Source organism: Zalophus californianus, chromosome 13 (genome assembly GCF_009762305.2).
Source record: "Zalophus californianus isolate mZalCal1 chromosome 13, mZalCal1.pri.v2, whole genome shotgun sequence".
Taxonomy (NCBI): domain Eukaryota; kingdom Metazoa; phylum Chordata; class Mammalia; order Carnivora; family Otariidae; genus Zalophus; species Zalophus californianus.
In genome coordinates, this window is record NC_045607.1 from 65,258,412 (window position 1) to 65,280,511 (window position 22,100).

General features: G+C 38.5%; 3 pseudogenes; 1 reads left to right on the plus strand and 2 right to left on the minus strand.

The window, feature by feature from the left end:
• Window positions 1-493: 493 nt before the first annotated feature.
• Window positions 494-3,653, minus strand: LOC113934102 (annotated as a pseudogene).
• Window positions 3,654-3,774: 121 nt separating this feature from the next.
• LOC113934101 lies at window positions 3,775-5,948 on the minus strand (annotated as a pseudogene).
• A 13,187-nt stretch (window positions 5,949-19,135) lies between these two features.
• LOC113935018 lies at window positions 19,136-19,648 on the plus strand (annotated as a pseudogene).
• The last annotated feature ends 2,452 nt before the right edge of the window (window positions 19,649-22,100 follow it).

A 22,100-nucleotide genomic window follows, 5' to 3' on the forward strand; every position in this document is an offset into this window, starting at 1 on the left:
GTCATTCAAAGACATTGTTTTCTTATTGATTTTCTGTCTGGATGATCTATCTATGATGTAAGTGGGATGTTAAAATCCCCTACTATTATTGTATTATCATCAATTTCTCTCTTCATGTTTGTTAATATCTGCTTTATGTATTTAGGTTCTCTGATGTTGGGTGCGCTCTATGTAGATATTTACAATTGCTATCTCCTCTTGTTGGATCGATCCCTATATCATTATTAATGTCTTTGTTTGTCTCTTCTTACAGTCTTTGTTTTAAAGTCTATTCTGTCTGCTATAAGTATTGCTACGCTGGCTATTTCTTTGTTTCCATTTGCATGGTGAATGTTTTCTCATCCCTTCACCTTCAGTCTGCATGTATCTTTAGGTCTGAGGTGAGTCTCATGTAGGCAGTATGTATGTACATATGTATGTATATATGTATTTGACACTGGATGAAAGAGAACTTTTTATTACTTTTATGTAGCGAAAATTTAACAGCATATACTTAGCTCAGTATGGTGGCCAGTTCTTTAGCCTTTGCCTTTTCCAACTTGGCAATGTGATCCACTGATTTTGGATCCAGGAGGTTGCCTCCACAGTGACAGTGGATCTCATCATATCTGTCATTGTAATTGGTCTTGACAGATTCCACCAGCTTAGCCAGAGCTCCTTTGTCTTCCAAGTTAACCTGTGTGAAGGCAACAGTGGTGAAGGTCTTCCTGTGGATCAGAGATCCCAGCCTGGCGTTCCCATGGATAATGCATAGGGAACCCCCAATCTTACGACACAGGGCAGGCAGGAAGACAACTAGCTCAATGGATCCACATCATGAGCAAGCTGAGACTTCTCATCATCCACTAGGGTGATGACAGTATTAACCCCAGCCTCAAGGACAGGCAGCCCCTCAGTGGGGACATCCCCTTCACCAGCAGCTTTCTTCTCAGTCCAGACCAACAATCTGCTTCTTCTCTTGCTTTGCACATATGTATGTATGTATGTATTTGACACTGGATGAAAGATAACTTTTTATTACTTTTATGTAGAGAAAATTTAACAGCATATACTTAGTCCAGTATGGCTGTATTTGTAGGACACTTAAGTAGTGAGTAGCTGTTTAGCAGTCCAAGGCCTGGGTGAATTGGTTAGTTGTGGGAAGCAGTTTTAGATATTTATAGAGAATAGCCCTTTGCTGCTGCAGCTGGATATAGTGGGACCATTTGACAAAGTGGATGTCGTCCCTTTTGGGCTGGATGTCCTGTCTAATGCCAAAGTTCTTGGACTTTTTCTCAAACGGGGATTGACCACCTTCTTGGCCTCCTGCTTCTTCACAACAGCAGGGGTTGGGGCCCTGTCTACCCCTTAGGCTTCTTTCCTTTCAGCATCTTGGATGGCTAAAGGTGAGAGTTCTTGTACGCAGCATTTAGATGGGTCTTGTTTATTTTTTTAATTTTTTTGTTTTTGTTTTGTTTTGTTTATCTATTCAGTCACCCTATGTCTTTTGATTGGAGCATCTAGGCCATTTACATTTAAAGTCATTATTGATAGATATAAACTCATTGCCATTTTGTTAATTATTTTCTGGTTGTTTTTCTTTTAATTTCTTCTCTGTTCCTTTCTTCTTCTCTTACTCTCTCTCTTTTTTTTTAAAGATTTTATTTATTTGACAGAGAGAGACACAGTGAGAGAGGGAACACAAGCAGGGGGAGTGGGAGGAGAAGCAGGCTTCCCACTGGCAGGGAGCCCGATGCAGGGCTCCATTCCAGGACCCTGGGATCATGACCTGAGCCAAAGGCAAATGCTTAATGACTGAGCCATCCAGGTGCCCCTCTTACTCTCTTTCCTTGTCATGAATTTTAGTGTTATGTTTGGCTTCCTTTCTCTTTACTTATTATAGGTTTTGGGTTTGTGGTTACCACGTGATTCATATATAACATCAAGACTCTTTCTTTGTCTTTGGCCTTTCACAATGCAATTATGTCTAGGAAAGGATCTATTTGATCTATAACTGGCTGTGAATAATCAACTGAAATAACTCACTATCTCTTGACCAGCCTTATTTGAGTTTGTCTTAACTGTAGTTCATTGAGTGTCTTGCATGTGTAATGTTTTTCAGTAAATTTGGTCATTCCTTCCTTAAATATTCTTTCTGCCCAGCTTTATATTCCTCTCTTTCTGGAACTCCCACTATGCATATGTCAGTACGCTTGGTGGTGTCTCACAGGTTTCTTAGGCTCTGTATTTTTCTTCACTTTTTTCGTTCTGTTTCTTAGACTGGATAATCTCAAATGACCTATCTCCAAGTTCGTAGATTCTTTCTTCTGACAGTTCCTATCTAAATTTGAACTACTCTAGTAAATTTTTAATTTCAGTTATTGTAATTTTCAGCTCCAGAATTTCTATTTTGTTCCTTCTTGTAATTTCTTTTTTTATTGACTACTTGATGAGACATTCTTACACTTTCCTTATACTTTCCTAGTTCTTTAGACATGATATACTTTAGCTTTTTGAACATGTTCTAAATAGTTGATTTAAAGTCTTTGTCTGGTAAGTCCAATATCTGCATCCTCAGGGACAGTATTTACTGATTATTTCCCCCCAATAAATGGGCCACATTTTCTTGTTTCTTTGCATGTCTTTTAAGTCTTGTTGAAAACTGGACATTTTAAATAGTATAATGTGGCAACTTTGAAAACCAGATCTCTCCAGAGTTTTGGTTGTTGCTACTTATTTTAGTTGTTGTTGTGTGTGTGTTTAGTGAGTTTCCTGAATGAATGCTATAAAATCAGTATATTTTGTTGCATGTGTATGCTAAAGTCTCTGCTTCGTTAGCCTAGTGGTCAGCTAATGATTGGACAGAGATGTTCTTAGATACCTGGAACCAATAAATCTATAGTCTTTACCAAGGAGACTCTTTGTGCATGTTGGTACACACTTCAACACTCAGCTATATAGTTTACCACTCTGCCTTAGCTTTCACTTTCTGCTTATGAAGAACCTCAAGGTTAGCCAGAGGTGAGAACTTAAGGCCTTTTCAGGTCTTTCCTGACCAAATGCAAAGCTTCACATATTTGTTTGACCTCCTGGATTCCAAAAAACAAATCAGAACTTTTCAAAGTCCCAATGGATATCTCATTTTTCATTCTTTCCTTTCAAGTTTTTGGATAATGTATTGTTTGCCCCAACTGTTACATTAAACTTAATTGTTATCTGTCACCTCTGTCAGTCATAACATTAAAATATTGCCAGTAAATATTTTTGACAAACACTCCATTGGTGTTACTTTTTTGGTATGTCCCAAAAAGTATTAATACTATTATCTTGGGAAAATAAAATAATCACAATCTGTTGTTTCTATTTTTAAGAGCTTTTTAGAGAGGATTTAAAAATCATCTTTACTGAACAAATAATCCACAAACAGAAAGTAATTATATGTAGACCAATATTCTCTTTACCTCCCACCATTTCATTTTGATGCTTGAAAAACAATTCTTGTCTTAGATAAAATTTGATTACTTGAAAACTGCCTAAAATAAACATAAAACATTGTTTTGCTTTTCTCAGTGTATCTCTCCATTTCGTTATTTTTTTCTTTCTGTATTTTATCACTGAAATACATTATCCTACCCACACCACCCCACAACAAAAATCTTACCTAGATTCCCCATCTTTCCCCTCAGCCCCCCAGCCAGCCCTGCACAAAATGCTCCAGGATTCTCTGCCCACTGGCCATTTTGGAATGTGTCCCTTGGATAGCCGGTGGAAACCAGCTGGCACCTTTATGGAGAAAATGGAGAGGGGAGAGAGGGAGCCTCAGGAGGGACTTATTTGAGGGCCTTGCCCATCTGCTTGTAAGCCAGCTCGATCTCTTCATCATCTGGACTCTTCCCAAGCATAGGCAATTCTCAAGTACCACGGAACACCTCCGGGACGGAGAATCCCCTGTACTTCTTACATACCACCTGCACTATGTGGAGCTTTGGCCACAGGTTGCAGTCAGCCAGAATGAGCTCATTGCCATCCAGAAACTTCCTCTGAGAGATGCCCTCACCCTCAGCACTGGTCTCACCCACTTCTTCTGGGAGGGGGAATGTCAAGTAATTGTCTAAAACTTTCAGGGCTTTCAGGAGCCCCTTCTTCACATTATCATTTAGTGCCAGGTTTGAATTCTTGATGTAAGCAGAAAATTTGGCAAATATGTCCAGCTCAGCCGTGTGGGATTCAGCGTTCAGAGCTGCCAGCTTGGGGTACCTGGGAGGGCGCAGCGCCACCTCCGGAAACTCCTCAGTCTTATTAATGTCTATGTGCACTTCGGTGCCGGTGCCCTACAGCAGGAACGGGAGCTGCCCCCCTGGGCACAGCTTCTGTACTGTCTCGGTCCGCCTCTTGGTGTCAACAGTGGTGACGTTGAAGGTGACTTCCTTGAGCCAGAGTACCAGGTACAGTCTCTGGGAGAAGGGGCAGTTCCCAATATTGGCCGCATCCTGCCAGCCTTCGCGAACAATTCAACTGAGGTGATTCTTCAGCCATCGTTGCGACGGGCACCGGAAAGCCGCCCGCGCGGGCGGAACTGGGAGGGGCCCGGGCCAGGGAAGGCGGGTCTCACTCCCCCCCCCCCCCCCGCCCCGGGATTCTCTCCCCCAGACTTAGGGCTGTTCTTTCAGCGCAACACAAGCCCCAGGAGACCCGCTCACGCGAGACTCGGCTTCCCCATCACACCCCGCCCTTCCACTTCTTGTTTTTAAAGATTCCTTTTAAAATTTCAAAACTTCAAAATGTTAATAAACAACATCTTGCTTATAGTTATCAGTGTATAGGTCTTTCACAAGTTTTGTCAAATTTAAGCCTAATGACTTCATATTTCTGATGCTGTTATAAATAGTATTCTTTATAGATTTTAAGTTTTAGAACAGTTTTACATTTACTGGAAAAGTAAGCAGTTAGTACAGAGTTCCCAAATATTCCCTGCACACAATTCTCACTATTATTAACACCTTATGATATGATATGTTTGTTACAATTAATAAATTAGTATTGCAACATTATTATTGACTAAATTCAGATTTCTTTAGTTTTTATAATGTCCTTTTCTTTCCAGGATTCTACCTGGAATACTACACTACGCTCAATTGTTATATCAGGGAAACTTGGCTCTTCTTGGCTGTGACAGTTTCTCAGGTTTTCCTTGTTTTTGTTTTTTTTTGTTTGTTTATGACTGTGACATTTTTGAGGAATTCTGGAGATATATTATAGGATGTCCTTCTGTTGGAATTTGATACTTTTCCCAGAATAGGGATATGGATTTGTAAGAGGAAGATCACAGAGGCAAAATACCGTTTTCATCACATCATCAGGATACATACTATCAACATGATTTATTACTGTTGATCTTTCCCTTTACCCCCTTGCTGGAGTAGTGTTTTTTTGTTTTTGTTTTTTAAGATTTTATTTATTTATTTGACAGAGAGAGACACAGCGAGAGAAGGAACACAGCAGTGGGAGAGGGAGAAGCAGGTTTCCTGCTGAGCAGGGAGCCCGATGCGGGGGTGATCCCAGGACCCCGGCAGATGCTTAATGACTGAGCCACCCAGGCGCCCCTGGAGTAGTGTTTGTAATGTTTCTCCAGTGTAAAGTTACTCTTTGATTCCTCCCTTCTCATACTGTATTCTTATTTGGAATTCTTCTGTATGAGAGATTTGTCTCTTCTCCCCCATTATTAATTCAATCAATCATTTATTTGTCTAATATGGACACATGGATATTTATTTTATTCTATACGTTATAATCCTATACTATATTTTGTTGTTCAAATCACTTCAGTTTTGACAATTGAAAGCTCTTTCCATTTACTCTTCTGTCCCCTTGACATACTCATATCAATGTAGGGATTTTTTGTTTTTTGATTTATCTATTTTTTAAGCACTTTTCTTACTTTCTGACACTACAAGATGCTTCAGGCTCATCTTCAGTATTTCTTAGTATCAGCCATTTCTCCAAGGTTCTCAATATTGACAATTTATATTAGAAGCCAAGATCTAAGAACTAGGTGTGAAAAATACTTGTAAAATGATATAAAAAGTAATGGTTAATGAGTAGTTTCTCAAATATAACATCAAAAGGGCAAGTAAATTGACTTCATCAAAATTAAAAACTTTTGTGCATCAAAAGACACTATAAGAAGAGTGAAAGGATGCGCAGAATGGGAGAAAACATTTGCCAGTCATATAGCTGAAGGGTCTAGTATTAAGAATATATAAAGAACTCTTACAACTCACCAAAAAAAAGATAAACCACCCAATTAAAACTAGGCAAAGTATTTCAATGGACATTTCTTTCAAGAAGAAACACAAATAGGCAATAAGCACATAAAAAGGTGGTTAATATTACTCTTCATTAGGGAAGTACAAATGAAAACCACAATGAGATACCACATCACACCCACTAAAATGGCTATAATTTTTAAAGGAACATAATATATGTGTTGGGAGGATGTGAAGAAATTGGAACTCTCATACGTTGTTAGTGGGAATGTAGAATGGTTAGCCACTGAGGGTAACCACTTGGCAGTTCCTCAAAAAAGTTAAATATAGAGTTACCATATGACCAGCAATTCCACTGTTAGGTATCTACCCAAGAGAATTGAAAACATTTATAGACACAAAAACTTATAAAAGAATATTCACAATAGCATTACTAATAATAGCCAAAGAGTAGAAACGACCCAAATATTCATCAACTGATAAACTGATGAGCCTTAAAAACACGCTAAGTGAAAGAAGCCAGACCCACTAAATCACATGTAATATGATTCCATTTATATGAAATACCCAGAATAGGTAAATCCATAGAGAAAATAGATTAGTGATTCCCAAGGGATTGGGGAAGAGAATTGGAAACTGTGGGGTTTCTTTTAGGGTGATGGAAATGTTCTGAACATAGGATAGTGGCACTGGTTGCACAACATTGTGAATCTATGAAAAATTCTGAATTGTATATTTTCAAATGGTTAAAATGATAAATTTTATGTTGTGTGATTTTTATCTCAATAAAAAATAAATGATATAAGTAATGTGATCATTAAAGGAAAATTAGAAAATAGAGATAAGCAAAAAAGAAGGAAATCAATATCCTAATTCCTCCTCCCCAATACACAGTCTTTCACATTGTCTTCTATGCATACATACATATACATCCAAATAAATGACATCACAGCTTATCATCTCTGGTTTGCCAGAGCAGATCCGGAGACAAGGATCTGAGTACAACAAGTTTATTTGGGAAGAGAGGAAACTACTGGCTGGAGGGTAGGGAAGTGAAGCAAGGAAGGGAAAGCGTCAGTAGAGTCTGCCTCTTCAAGCAAGCAAATGACCACTGTGGGCAACTGAAACTGAATCTCACTGGGGAAATGCTGGGAGCCCATGTAGGTCACGCATCTAAGACATCACACCTGAGAGGAGCTGAATATGTAAACACCAACTGTCTCCATTGGTGGAGAGGTGCTGGGAGGAGGCAGTGGTATTAGTCCCCCAGCACTTCGGATGTACTGCCCTGACATAAAAATTCTAGGGTTGAGAGCAAATTCTCAGGCAAAGAGCTGCAGGTTCTGGCAGCTGGAAGTCCAATGAGTATGTGCTGAAGTGATAGGTGTGAGGGGAAAGGGGCAGGGCACTGATAACATATACTACGTATATTGAGCACATATAAGATATAGATTGATAGATTAATATAGATAGAATTGTATTTAGACCTCAATCTATATTTATCAGAAATATTTCCACTCAAAGCATCAATTTGGATATACAGATTAATCCTTTATGTATGGCTGAAAGCATTTTTACTTTATTAAAAGGTTGGTCACAATTGGACACTTCAAGAATGGCATTGAATTTTCTATGATTCTAATAGAGAAATTCTTTGTTAAAGTAATTTTCATTAAGGCTGTCATGATAATGCTAACTTAGTTTAAATTTTCACTACACAAAGTGAATATGAATATTACATTCATGAATTCATGAATATTACATGATGTTACAGACAACATTTTATATTACATTATCCTGATGATATTGCTTCTCGGACATATATATCCTTGCTTACGGGAAACAAAAAGCTCAATGTTAAAATGGTAATAATTGCAGAATTTATGATGCTTCATTGGAGTTACATTTTAGAAAAAAGTATCTGGGTGTGTTATTTATAACCAATTTGCATTGTCCTTTCTAAACCATGATTGTTTTTCTACTCTCTCCTTCTCTCCCTTCCTTCTTCCTCCTTTTTTGCTTTGGTTTTTTGTTTTGTTTTGTTTTGTTGTTGTTGTTTTTGCCACTGGAGTATGTTAGATCACTTTCTCACCTGTTGCTGCAAGTCAGCCATGCGGCACAAAGATAGCTGGTCAAACACTTGCCAAATCTTCCAGGCACGATGTTCTCTGGAGATTGAAAGCTTGGGAATTGATGAAGATACGGCAAAATTGTTGGTAAGAAATCTTTGGGATCTTTTCTCTTTAGCTAGAGAGTTTCTAAATTCAAAACATTACACCTTTGCTGTTGTACTGCTTTGAATTTAGAAACTCTTTAGCTAAGGGGCACAAGAGAACTTTCTGGAAGGATGGAAATGTGTTGTGTTCACTGGGATGGTAGTTAGGCAGATGTACACTGTTGTCAAAAGTCACAAATCTGAATTTATTGTATGCAATTATATCTCATTAAAGTTGATTTTAAAATAAAATATTGCTGGTAATAATAAAACAAGAGCAACAGAGGAAACAAAACAGCAAGTAAAATACCAATAAAAACAAATGTAAAAAATTCGAAGTAGTACATACGATGTAACCAAGTGAAGAAAATGTTATTACTTATATGGTAACAGATGGTGAGCATTGAGTAATGTATAGGATTATGTACTACTATGTTGTACACCTGAAACTAGTATAACATTGTATGTGAACTATACTTCAATAATAATTTTTTAAAGAAGGAAAATGTTATTACTTCATCATGTGGCTCTAGAATCCCTTCTAGGGAGACAGCCAATATTGGGACATTGTGCAGCCCTCACCACTATCTGTCTGCTGATCTCACTGGATAGTCCATTATCCCAATGGATAACTCTGTACCCATTCACCGATAACTTCCCATTCTCTCTTCCCCAGCTCCAGTATCCATTACTACTCTCTGAGTGATTTTTGAGTTGTGATACACTGAAAAAGGGGTAGAGGTATAACTTAGCACAGGTCAGTATGGTGTTGCACGTGAGGAAGCCAGGACATGGGAGACAGAGACAGCCAAGAGAGGAGGAGTTCCAGTCCTGCCTCAATCTTAGGACTCAGGGGAGACTGTAAACTCTTACAATGTATGAAATTGGAGCATCAGAGCAATTTAATCCTCTTACACATCAGAAAGGCCTCCGACTGAAGATGAGGTTACAAAAAGCACTTGCTGGTTTCTGCAAGGCTTGCAAAATTCATTTATTTACTCAATAAATATTGACTAAGTACTTACTATGTGCCAGGCACTGGGATGACAATAGGGCCTAAGACACATTCCTCACCCTTAAGGAGTTTACCATCGAGGAGGAAGACAGTAAACAAAAATCCCTGAAGCTTTCTTTTTCTTTTTTTCTTTTTTGAGAAATATAAGTTTATTAAGTGGAGATACAGAAAAAGCTCTCAAGAGTGAGAGGGGTCCCGACAGGGTTGCCCATCCCCAAAACTTTAAAGTTATAAAGTAATTGCATTTGTAATTAACACAAAGATGAATAAAATCCTCAAAGAGTTTGCAATCTACTGGGGATGCAGTTGGGTGTGAGTAACCCTTAATACACAAGTGTGTTCTATAATATCCTTCTAGTAGCAGCTAATATATACTTTCTTCTTTGAGGCTTTCTAGATGTCCATCTTTATAAGTGGACTTAATCAATCCCTTATCTGTTCTAGGACCATTTGCACCAGACTTTAATTTTGGATAAGCACATTGGATTTAAGTTATTGATGTTCTGGTCTTCCCACTACACTGTCATCTCCTCAAGGCAATTAGTTTACTCAACTTGGCTTCATTTGATTTAATAAACATTGGCTGAGAACTTGCCATGTACTGGGCACACTGCAAAATGCTAGGGACCCAAAGATATATATCTCCTTAGCTCTCGGTTTCATACTTAAGGAAGCTCACTTCCAGAAATTATAAAGGACTGAGGGAGGAAACTGAAAGAAGGGGGCCTGGAGAGGAAGGTTTTATAATGGTGTGAGAAGAAACAAGCAAGTTCTGAACTAGGGCCATGGCAGCAGGAATGGAAAGGATGGAATAAATTCAGAAGACATGCTGGAGATAGGATCTACAGGATTTGGCAGTTCATTGGGTATGGAGGAAAGCGGAGGCAGAGTTGAAGACAGTGGTTATTTTCTCCCCGCTCTGGTTGAAAGCAAATAAAATGTTGATTCTGCTTATGTGAGAATATACCTAGAATAGGCAAATCCTTAAAGACAGTAAGCAGAATAGAGGTTGCCAGAGGCTGGGGGAGGAGGGAATGGAGTTCATAGTTCCTTTCTGGGTTGATGAGAAAGTTCTGGACATGGATAGTATTGATGACTGCACAAAACTGTGAGTGTACTTAATGCCCTTGAATTATACACTTAAAAATTATTAAAATAGGGGCACCTGGGTGGCTCAGCCAGTTAAGCATCTGCCTTTAGCTAAGGTCATGATCCCAGGTTCTTGGGATCGAGCCCCGTATCAGGCTCCCTGCTCAGCAGGGAGTCTGTTTCTCCCTCTAACTCTGCTGCTTCCCCTGCTTGCTCTCTCTCTCTCTCTCTCTCTCTCTGTAAAATAAATAAATAAAATCTTTAAAAAAAGACAAAATTTTAAAAATGATTAAAATAGCAAATTTTATGTTATATATATGAAACTGCCTTAAAAACTTAAAAAAAAACAAGTGAAAGGATATATTTTTAGATAGACAATCAGCAAAATATTTTACACATCAGAACCATTCCTAATTGCAGAATGTTTTATCATCATATAGAATTTCAATTATGTGACACATTGCATATTATTACATACTTTTCTGGCATGCTTTATATAATTAACTCACATGTGTTCACTGAAGAGTATTGTACAATTGATCCTTGGACAATACGGGTTTGAATGGCATGGGTCCCCTTATGTGCAGATTTTTTTCAGTAAATATAGTAGAGTACTGTATTTTTCTTCCTTATCATTTTCTTAATAACTTTTTTCTCTAGCTTACTTTAGCATAAGAACGCAGTATTAATACATATAATATACAAAATATGTATTAATTGGCTATGTTATTGATAAGGCTTCTGGTCAACATTAGCAGTTAAGGTTTTGAGGGAGCCAAATGTTATATGCAGGTTTTCGAACTTCCACCTTGTTCAAGGGTCAACTGTATTCAGAGCTATACAGAATGTGAAGAAATGACTTGCAAAGAGGGTCAATTTCACTTTTAAAAACTATTCTTTGAGTGTCAAATTTCACACTCCATCTCATTTACTCCTCATACAGTCATGAGGAAGGTACTAGTTTCATTTACAGATGTTTTTTAAAGCTGGATTTTTAAAAATAAATCAGCATTTTTCTGATTCATCATTATAAATTGATGTGCAAATCTACTGAATCTTTTTTCAAAACCAATAATCGTCTACTGCATCTTTATGTAGCTAAACAGAGGTTTGAGAGTTTCTAGCATGGAGACCATTTTTCAAAGTTACAGCTATGGTAGTGTATACTTACATCTATAAATTCTCTTTCCAAGTAGAAGAATTAGTATCATATAATAAGTCTTGATCATTGACATGTCTCTTTATGAAGTTCTTTGGTTTAATTCTTATTTTAAAGTTGTGGTTTGTTTAGGGGCGCCTGGGTGGCTCAGTTGGTTAAGTGGCTGCCTTCGGCTCAGGCCATGATCCCAGGTTCTTGGGATAGAGCCCCACTTGGGGCTCCCTGCTCAGCGGGGAGCCTGCTTCTCCTTCTTCCTCTGCCTGCCACTCCCCCTGGTTGTGCTCACTCTCTCTCTGTCAAATAAATAAAATCTTAAAAAAAAAGTTTTGGCTTGTTTTGCCTCTTGTAAATTTTGTGAAATAGTTTTCTTTTCTTATCCTTGAAATTTATATATTGCCCCACATATTCCTTTCACTTAATCTACTAAACTGGAGAAAATTCTTAGAATCTCCAAATAAAAGTAAAAATGTTGTCATATAGTTTTAAAGTCCTGATACAGAAAAAAAAGACAATATTATTAAGCCTATTAATCATCACACTTCTGCTCCATGAAAGCCACACAAATATTGGCAGTAAGGACAAAGATCATTCAAAAAGAGCCAGAGAGGTTATATTTAGGAAATAATTTTTCTTACTTTGGCATGTGCACATTTGAAAATACCAGTGTTTCGGCGCACCTGGGTGGCTCTGTCGGTTAAGCCTCTGACTCTTGATCGCAGCTCAGGTCTTGATCTTAGGGTCATGAGTTCAAAATAAAGAAAAGAAAATATGAGTGCTTAAACTAAGTTATTTATAATATTCATTCACTTTATGAGTTTTAATTAAGAGAAATTTGAAATGTATTGCTTAATATAGATTTAGTGTTATAAGATCAGATATTTCCACAGCAGTGCTTGCAGATGTCAGAAGCACTCCATCGTAGGTCAGCAAGGGAGCTGCCGACCATCAGGGGGTCTGCTATTGTTTTACTCATGTTAAACTTAAAAAAAAATGATTGTAACCTTCAAGAATGGGCTAATCCATAGAGACAGAAAGCAGATTAGCAGTTCCCGAGGCCTGGGGAGAAAGGGGGAATGAGGAGTAGCTGCTTCATGAGTACAGGGTTTCCTTTTGGAGTGATGAGAATGTTCTGGAGCTAGATAGGGGTGATGGCTGCACGGCATCGTGAATGTACTAAATGCCACTGAATTTTCACTGTCACGTGGTTGAAACAGTAAAGTTTATGTTATATGTATTTTACTACAATAAAAAAGTAACCTTACTACAAAATAATTTTAAGTTACATACAAGCACAAGAAGGAGATAAACATCACCAGCAATCCCACTACCCAGATGGAACCAGTGTTGCCATTTTGGTGACTACCGTCCTAGCTGTGTTCCTATACATGTAATTATAGGAACAGAAGTTGCTATAACTTCTGTCTTAGTTAAGTAACATAAAACAGAAAGACAGGAATTCTCTGGAGAGAATTCTGTACATGGGCAGAAATGCAGCTGGGCCTCAGAAAAGGGCCAAGGCCTCTGGGAGCTAAAGGATCTTTGAGAGGTCGGGCAGTATGCCCTGTTCTGATCTCTTCTCTGTGGGCTCTGTGGGTCAGATTTCGTCTTTTCTTAATTATCTTACTTCATTTCTCCATCCTCATGGCAGATTGCTACCCCAAAGCTCCTCAATGTACCTGCTGACATGTCAGCTATCCACAAATGGGCTGATTCTCTCAGACCCAATTCCAAATTCTGCTCATGTTTTTTTGGTCACCTTTAGCCAGGGGATTCAGGTCAGACAATATAAACAAGAACTAATTCAGATCATTTGCTCTGAAAAATTTTGAGACAGAAAGATATCATCTGCTTTAGCTATTGTCCAAGGCATGAAAAATCATAATAATAACAGTTTCTTCTAGAGGAACTTTAACAACATAGTACATATTCAGTTGAAAACAATTTTCTACATTAGTAGATATGTCACAACCAATGGCAAAAGTAGATGTGATTTTATTAATTAATTAATTAATTAAAAAGTTGATGTATACTATATTTCAGTGAAGTCATCAATTTGGCACTTCGGATGGAATGCTCTGGAATTATTTTTTCTTAATTTATTCTCTGATTGAAGGTCAGGCAGCACTTAGGATGCACGTTCATAGGAGAGTTTTTTTTGATGAGGATTTTAAGTAAGTATTCTTTTTTTTTAAGATTTTATTTATTTATTGGGGAGAGAGAGAGCATGAGTGGGAAGGAGGGGCAGATGGAGAAGGAGAAGCGGACTCCCGGTGAGCAGGGCTTGATTCCAGGACCCCAAGATCATGACTTGAGCCATAGGCAGATGCTTAACCAACTGAGCCACCCAGGTGCCCTAAGCAAGTATTCTTTTTAACTGAAAAGGGTAATTTGGGGTTTTGTTAAAAATAGTTTCATTGGAGTATAATTTACATTCTACAAAATCCTCCTATTGTAAATGTACAATTCAGTCTAATAAGTTTATGAAGTTGTGCATCCATCACTACAATCTCATTTTAGAGCTTTCTCTTCACCCACAGCAGACCCCTCTGCCTAATTGGAGTCAATCCCATTTCCACCTTTAGCCCAAGGCAACCACTAATTTATTTTCAGTTTCCATGAATTTGTAAAAAGAACAATTTTATAAAAATTTTTATAGACTTTGTGGAGCCCTCAATATCATCATCTACAAATAATGTCCAATTTAATGAGTGAGAGATAATAATTTCTTTTTTTTAAAGATTTTATTTATTTATTTGAGAGAGAGAGAATGAGAGATAGAGAGCACGAGAGGGAAGAGGGTCAGAGGGAGAAGCAGACTCCCCGCCGAGCAGGGAGCCCGATGCAGGACTCGATCCCGGGACTCCAGGATCATGACCTGAGCCGAAGGCAGTCAATTAACCAACTGAGCCACCCAGGCGCCCGAGATAATAATTTCTTATTTGATCTTCATTAGAATATGTAATTCATTCACTAGCCCATTTTTTTTCTACTATACATTCAAAATTATACATGCAAATAGTTAAAGTATGTAATTATGTATTTATAGGGAGTGATCTCATTTTTAAGTCCTCCTGAATTATCTCCCATCAGCTGCTGCTCCTGCCCCTATCAGCTCTGTCCTTTTTTCTGCCAGTCACCATCTGAAACTCATGGGCTCTAGAATAGGATGCTGCTTTGTCCACACAGGCCCAGGGAGCATGAATGAGGAGCCAGCCAGACTTTCCTTTCTGCCTTGTTCCATATTGTTCATATGACTACTACCCATGCTTCTGAGGATACACCATGCTCACTGAATGTTTGGAATTATCACATAGGAGAGGAAAAATTCAGAAGTATACACTGAAAAGTCTTCCTGAAGTCCTAGATATAAGTGCCGAAGGAGCTAAACTTTCCACAGGGACTCCTCCTCTTTCCTGTTTGAATCTCTTTCTTCTCTGTTAAAGTATCTCCTTCTAAACCCTGTCAAACATAGATGTCCCCCACCCCTGCCACTTTCCAAGAAACTCTAGGCCCAGCACATAAGGATTGGTCTTACTGGAGATCCACACCTCTCTCTCAGCAGTCTAAGTGCTCAAGTATGAGTTATTTCATCCAGATTGGAATTATACTCCAGAGAAGAGGGCCTGAGAACCAAAGTTGGTGGTGGCTCTCCAAGTGTCAGAACAGGTGGGCATGGGTGTGAGGGAAGACTGGTGCTCCAATCTCAGGAAGAGTGTCAGTATCTGTGGGTCACTTAAAATCGAGTTCTCTTGATAGCTCTCCTCCAGTGGAAGTTGAACATATCTTTTATTCTCTGGACTGTTCAGGCTAACTAATGAATAAAATACACAAATACATTATCATATTCATCATACCATCTCCCAAGGACCAATTTTAATTCTCAGAAGTAGTGCAGTAAACCCTTGAGGAGGAAGAGAAGTATTTTCCTGCTGACTCATAATTTATAAGCCACTTCTCAATCAATAAAATCTGTCCTGTGCATTATTTACTGCACAGATATAATATAAACAGTATTGGTTCTTTTCCCTCATCCCCCCTTCTCCACTCTCTGCTTTCAAATTATGACCTCTCAGGTCTTCTAGGAAGACAAAGAAAACCTATCGTTAGCTCATAAACTATACCTTTTACGCCTGCTCCCTTAGCTGTATTCGACTTAGCTGAGGCTGTAAAATCAGTACTCGTAAGTTCTTGACTAAATTCTTGGCCAAGGTCATACTCTGTCTAGGGAGGATGAGAGGCTATGAATTCATTCTTCTAGTTATAAGCACATAAATTATTATATGCTCTTAATCTACATGAATTTTACTTACTTTATTTACTAAGCAACTCATGGATATAGTGGTATTTTGTTAGTCCTGCCCAAGGATGGTTTCCAGCTATCACCAACAGTATCTGTTGATAAGATAAAGCTGAGTTTATTGCTTGGCTTGGTAAGAACCACACCTCCTCAGGGTCTCAAAAAGGGGACGGTCAGGCCAGAATTTATTGCGAATTTGAAGTTTGTCTTAAGATAGGTCTTTCAATACAGGGATTTGATTAGAATTGGGATTGGTGGAAACAACAAGGAATGGGTTGAGGCTAGGGCTTCAAAGAATTGTAGGGCACAAACTACCTGTTGATGTCTTCCATTGGAGACTTTCTTTTGGGAAGTTCTGTGATGAACTCTCAGAGCTTGCTGGGGAAAGCAACTCCTAGAAAAGTAATGAAGACGGAGGAATAAAAAAAAAAATTATGTAATGTAGAGAATAAGGTAGTGAAGTAGTTTCAGTTCTCAGTGTCTAGGATAGGTGGGATGTAGATGGTTTTGGTTCTTAGTCCCTTTCCAATCTCTCCAAGTGAGTTAAACTGTTGAAACAGACAAATTCCCAAATGCATGATGGCTCAACTATGGAAGAACTTTACTTTTCACTCAGGTTAAGTCCAAAATAAGTGTTCCTGATCAATATATGGTTTTCCTCCTTGGGGAAAGAAGGACTCCAGTTTTTTAGAAACTGAGCTCCATTATCTCTTAAGGCAATGACCCCCACATTTGAGCAGTCACCAGAATCACCTGGAGGTTTTGCTAAACCATAGGTTGCTGGGTCTTATCCCTAAAGTTTCTTGTCACATGACCCCACCGAGATACACAGAGAGCTAGGAAATCTTATCCATTTGACTGAAAAAGAATTTTTGTAGAAAATGAACCTTAGTGGACAACTATCCAATTCTCTCTAGCCTATCATGTAACTACCAAAACTCCAAGAACACCCATCTTCCCACACATAGAGCACTCTCAATTCCTCCCAAGACCCAACCAATTCACTACATCCAGGTGGTACACAGTCCTCTTGACAAAACCCAAAAGTGACTCCTCATGTTTTATAGCCTATAAAGCAAAAAGTTGTCTGCTCTACAATATATAATGGTGGACCAAGGACAGGATAAAATGCCCATTCAGACAAGAAAAATGGAGAAACACAGCAGTCATAGCAATTTGTCCATAGCAATGACAAAATCCTGCAGGGCAGGCATTGATAGTGGTGGGAAAGCAGTTAATTTACTGGATTCCAAGCATGTTGTCTAGAAAGAACTCCCTTTGGCCATAATCTCTGTGACCCTTGTGGTCATGAATTCATTGTGACACTTAATAGTCTTCTGATCTATTTGCATCTAGGCATTTCAATGTGCTTATAACTGCACCCAGGGCAGAATTCTGAAGCCTAAATCTATTTCTCCACTTCTTTGCCCCCTATTGCTCTCTTAATGGGGACTACATTGAGTCCTTTTGAAACAGTAGATGAGAATGCTGCATTCTATTTTTTTAAGATTTTATTTATTTACCTATTTGAGAAAGAGAGAGTGAGTGAGAGAGAGAGAGAGAGAGAGAGAGCACAAGTGGGGGGGGGTTAGGTGGATGAATAAGCAGACTCCCTGCTGAGCCTGGGATCATGACCTCAGCGAAGGCAGACACTTAACCAAATGAGCCACCCAGGTGCCCCATAATGCTGCATTCTTGATGGATTGTTGCTTTAGGTACAAGTTTTGGTACCAAAGACGTCTTTCAGTCTTGTCTCTTACTGTTGGGGTCTTGTAGTCAGTTTCTGCAAGCCTTAGAAGTCCCAAATGTTTGGATTTTCTCTATTACCTTCCATTTCTGCTTACAAGCTGGCCAGTTCTTCCGACATCCATTTTTTTTTTTTTTATAATACCTTGCTGAAAACAGAAAGTAAATGTCAGCATACACTATCAGGACAAATCTTACCAACCATTTCCACTAAAGCTATTGACTCATAGACTCTGGTCTTTCCAACTCATCAGTTAGACAGCTTTGCCAAATGTCTTGTGGCTGCATGAACTGAATCTGTGAATAGCTTTTGATATTACCTTCTTTAACTGCTTCCCCTGATCACTAACTGAGCTTCACATATTTTAGATTTTTGTCCTATCAATATCCTATTGCTAATACTAATCTCTGTATTAGTTAAGGTAAATCTGGCTGCTATAACAAATGAACCAAAAAATTTAATAGCTCAGTCATGATAGATGCTTATTTCTCATTCATGTACAGTTCCACGAGATTCTTAATTGCTGGCAGCTTCCATCATTGTAGTGATAGAGCCTGACTGGAGCTCTGCTATCTCCTAGGGCTTCAGTGTCCTTGGTTTGATTCTCTGCATCTAGCTTACAGTCAGAAGAGATTGTGGGTTAGGCATATCCTCTTCCTAACATTGCTGGTCTGGAAACAACACACATCACTTCTGCTCACATTTTATTATTGAGAACAAGTCACATGGCCATACCTAGGTGTAAGGAATGACAAAACATTAGTCACTACCTGAGTAATCCCTCTGTGGCAAAACTCTACACTGTGGAAGGGAAGCACAAATCTGTGGTGGCCATCTAGTTGTGTGTCATACCAGCAGCCCTAACATTAGAACCATTCAGTCAAAATCTAACTTGGATATAGGTATTCTACCAGTTAAAATGGCTTTGAACTGTTAGTAATATATTTAGGAAATAAGAGTGACTTTAACAAGATCAGAGTTTATTTCTCTCTCACATAAAACATGCAGAACTGGGCAGTCTTCCTAGATGTGGCTGGCTGTTCCATCAAGTCATCAAAAACTCAGATTCCTTCTACCTTTCTGCTTTACCATCCTTAGCTCTTAGCTTCTGTTTTTCAAAATGGCTACTAGATCTCTAAATATCACATTCACATTTCAGGCTTGAAGAGGGAAGAAGGGTAAAAATACAAAAGAGTCTATTTTTTAAAGAAGTTTCCTTAGATTCCACTTAACAACATTGGTTGATATCTCATTGACAATGACCATATCTAATTTCAAGGAATGATGGTAGATATAGAATTTTAGCTAGACACAATGATACACTGAAAATATAGGCATTTTGTCATGAAGAAAGAAGGGGAGGTCAAAATGGAGTAGTACACGTGAGAGCCTCGCCCTTGGCGAATTGTGGATGATTGTGGTGGGGTCTTGACGATGGTACCATAGGTGGTGGTATCTTTCAAGCAATCAAAGGTTTCTGCAATTCTCCAGTGGGAGTAAACCACAGACTGTGAGGGAGTTTGACAGGCATTAAAACCAGGGCTCTGCAGTTGGGAGGTAGCTTTGCAGTTTGGGGAGGATTATTTTCCATGATTGCAGTATGGTTCAAGTTAGAGGGAAAGAAGATCCCTGGAACTCCATCACAAGTGGTGCCTTAACAGGAGCCATTCTGGCAGCAAGAAATGGACCAGTGGTCATGGTTGGGTCAGCTGCAATGGGTGACATTCTCCTAGCTTTAATTGAAGGTGCTCGTATCTTGTTTGACAAGATTTGTCTCTGCACAATTTCCCAGTGGCCCTCAGTTTGCCGAAGACCCCTTTCACATTGCCTTCAGCCCAGTTACCATCCTCACCTTGTGGAGACTTTTGACAGTATCAATAGGACTTTTTTCCAAGGTTTTTTAGACAAATGAGCTATAGTTCAAGAAGGAATTTCAGAAGGTAAGCTACAGTCTGTTTTTAAAACCACAGGTGGGACAGCTATGGCCAAATAGGCTTTGAATAGACACTTATCTCCTTTTTCTATTTAAAGGAACATGGAAGATGGGACACCTGGGTGGTTCAGTGGGTTAAGCCTCTGCCTTCAGCTCAGGTCATCATCCTGGGGTCCTGGATCGAGCCCCACGGCAGGCTCCCTGTTCTGCATTGGGCCTGCTTCTCCCCTCTCCCTCTCCCTGCCGCCCCCCCTGCTTGTGCTCTCTCTCTCTGTCAAATAAATAAAAATCTTAAAAAGGCTTATAAAAAAAATAAAGGAACATGGAGGAGAGGGGAAACAGATGTTAAAGGATAATAAATTTATTTATTCACATCTGGATTGCATTTGTGATAAAAATAAATGTCTAATATCTTTAAAAGAAAATCCAATAAATGCTTAGAAGATGAAGGACCAAAGGGCAAACAACAATGAAACGTGACCCTCATTTCCTTGGGGACTTCTCTGCCTGGTTTTGTGTATTCTATCAGTCAACAATAAAAAACTCCTGGAAAAAAAAAGAAAGAAGGGGGAGAATAGATATTTGGGTAGTCGGATAGTGCCATAGTGTCGTTCTAAATATAGAAAGGAGGAACATGTAGCTTCTTGTTACATATTCACGGTAATAATGGTTCAAGATGTTACATTGGGTACTTTATTCCCTCTGGTTAACCAAATGAATAGGGTAAGTGTAAAAACTACAAATATTTTTAGTGTGTGTCCTTTTCCAAGAGTCAAATTCCAATTTATAATGTCTAAATTATTAACAATTAACCATCCCTATTTGTGTGTTGAACAAATTTCCTATACTTCAATCTGGTGTTTCCCCAACCACACCACACATATTCACTTGTGAAGTGTGTCAGTTAATTAACATGTGTTAATTTAATCTCTACAATGTGCTCTACAACTTGAAAGTTGCTGAGAAAATGAAAAAAGACACAGGACACAAGGACCTTGAATTCAGGGACTACTAAGTTGAATATATAAGCTCAAATAATATTCTAATACATATCAAAAGACTTACGAGTTTTGCAGACTTTCAGATCTATCAAATCTACTCAGAAAATACAACCTGAGGAAATTATCATGGGCACATGGAAAGAATTAACTATAAGCATGGTCATTAAAGTATTGATTCTAAAAACAGCAAACTAAAAAATAGCATTTTCAATAACAGGGATTGCTCCAGAAATTATGGTGCTCCCATGCAACTGAATACAATGTTATCTAGATGACTGTGAAAGGAATACTTCAACATATAATGCACATTCATGATTTATTGTTAGGTAGAAAACATACATCTTACTGAAAAAGATGTACTTTTTGCATTGTCAGTGTTGTCTATAAGCTATCTCCCTCTTCTCTGAGAACTGTCCTTCAGATCACAGAGACCCCAGTCCACCTTTTTACCAGTGACTTGTGTCAGCTGATTGGATCTCCTGGTCCAAGCTGGGCAACCAAATTCTGCCTTTTAGTAATTTGAAATTGAGATTTTCAAATGCCAGTCTGTTTCTGTTGGTGACTTGAAAACAGCACGAATAACTCAGGTGCTGGTTTACAGTGATGTACATTTAACCATACATATGTGAAGCAAAGAAGTGTATCTATAAAGAGAAAAGAATGAAGCACATCTATAACGAGGGGAACCGAGGCCAGAAACTGTGTGTTTTCAGAAGGTTCTGAATACCAATTCCAGGTTCTAACCCTGACTTTGGAGTCCATTAGATACCCTGTTTCCTTTTAATAATTCTCTTTGTTCTCTAAGCTGGTCTGACAGGCTTACTGTTACTTGCAACCCACATCAGCTCTCCTATTCAAAACCGAGAGTAATTTCTAAGAATATTAGGAATACCATCATTGCTTATTAGGAGGTATCTGGGCATTTGTGACAGTATATAGGGCAAATTGATGCTAAAAATTGTTTCCTTATATGCTTGACTTGATGAAACTCTCATGGGCAAGGTTCTTGAAAACATCTTGGGGAATGAATGCTCTTTTGGATGAAAAATGTACCTGGTTTGTGCAGATATTTTCCTATTGTTAGAGCTTAAAAATCCCTTTGAAATATTGTGGGAAACCATTTCCTCCCTAGATTTGTCTTTGTAAGAGGACTTTTTGGAACTCAAGTTTGAGTCTGTTGCCAAACAGAACATTGAGGAAATTATTTTGGAGAATTTTTATGGTAAAATATCTTCCTGTTACCCTCAAAACAAGTGATCAGACATTTTTTTCCTATTTCATCTACATCTATTTGCAAAGCTATTTTATTTGTACTTTTATCTGTGAAGACATCATTTAAAAGGACTTTATGTTATGCTCAGTCTCCCACAATAACTAGAATAGAAGATTTTGTAGCATC